Raw genomic sequence first — 1,361 nt, 5'->3', positions numbered from 1 at the left:
TCCCCACCATTCCTACTACTTGCATTATGTCTAGTCATGTAGCTATTAAGTATAGAATGGCTCCAATAATTGACCTATAATGAGTTGCATCTACTAGAGGGGAGTCATCATCTTTTCTCAGTTTGCAGTTTGTGGTCATAGGTGTGCTCATGGGTGAACAGTCCTCCATTCCATATTTTTTGAGCATGTATTTTAGATATTTGGTTTGAGATATACACAATTCTTCCTTGGTTTGAGATATTTGAAGTCCAAGTAAGTGGGACAACTCTCCTATCATTGACATCTAAAACTCTTTTGACAGTATTTGAGAAAATGCATGGCTCATTTCATCATTATTACTAGCAAAAATCAGATCATCGACATAAACAAGAGCATCTAGTAACTTACTTTGATATGTGTTTATGTATAGATTACTTCCAGCCACTCCCTTTTTGAAGCCTTGTTGTTGTAGATAGTGATCCAGTCTTGCATACCAAGCTCTAGGAGCTTGTTTCAACCCATATAAAGCCTTTTTTAACTTACAAACTAAGTCCTTTCCTGCTGTTAGATCAAACCCTTATGGTTGCTCCATGTAGACTTCCTCTTTGAGTTCCCCATTTAGAAATGTTGATTTCACGTCCATTTGATAGATTTTGAATCCTTTTGAGCAAGCAAATGCTAAGAACATTCTGATAGCTTCCATACGGGCCATTGGTGCAAATGTCTCTTTAAAGTCAATTCCTTCAATTTGTGAATAGCCTTTGCAGACAAGTCCTGCTTTGTTTCTGATAACCTGCCCTTCCTCATTCATTTTACTTTTGAACACCCATTTGGTTCCTATTATGTTTTTGTCATTTGGATGAGGTACCAACTCCCATGTCTTGTTCTTCTCAATTTGGGACATTTCTTCTTCCATGGCTTTTACCCAATGAGGATCCTTACTTGCTTCTACAAATGTTTCTCGTTCTATCATAGATAGGAGGGCAATGAATTTTCTCTTGGGTGTGGTTGTTATCCTTATTTGGATCTGCACACCTTCATCTCTATAGCCAATGATCTGTTCTTCTAGATGATATCTTTGGACATACTTCATCTTTGAAGGGGTATTAGGTGGTTCTCTTTCCTCTTCTTCTTCTTCTTCTTCCTCACCTATTTCTTCTTCTTTAGGTTCTTCTTCTTCAATGAGAGAGTCATCTTCATGTTCTTCAATTTCCTTTTCTAGAAGATGTTCATCAAACTTTACATCACTGATTTCCACTATTTTCTTCAGTCGATAATTGTAGCACTTGTAAGCCTTGCTCCGTGTAGAGTATCCAAGAAATATCCCTTCATCACCCTGAGAATCAAACTTTCCAGGTGAGCCATCATTTATTTTTATGAAG

This window comes from Pinus tabuliformis, chromosome 4_1 (assembly GCF_031772625.1).
Source record: "Pinus tabuliformis cultivar Carrire ecotype Pingquan chromosome 4_1, CPIR1, whole genome shotgun sequence".
Taxonomy (NCBI): Eukaryota; Viridiplantae; Streptophyta; class Pinopsida; order Pinales; family Pinaceae; genus Pinus; species Pinus tabuliformis.
The sequence above is the reverse complement of the archived record's forward strand: the minus strand, read 5'-3'. Positions refer to the sequence as shown.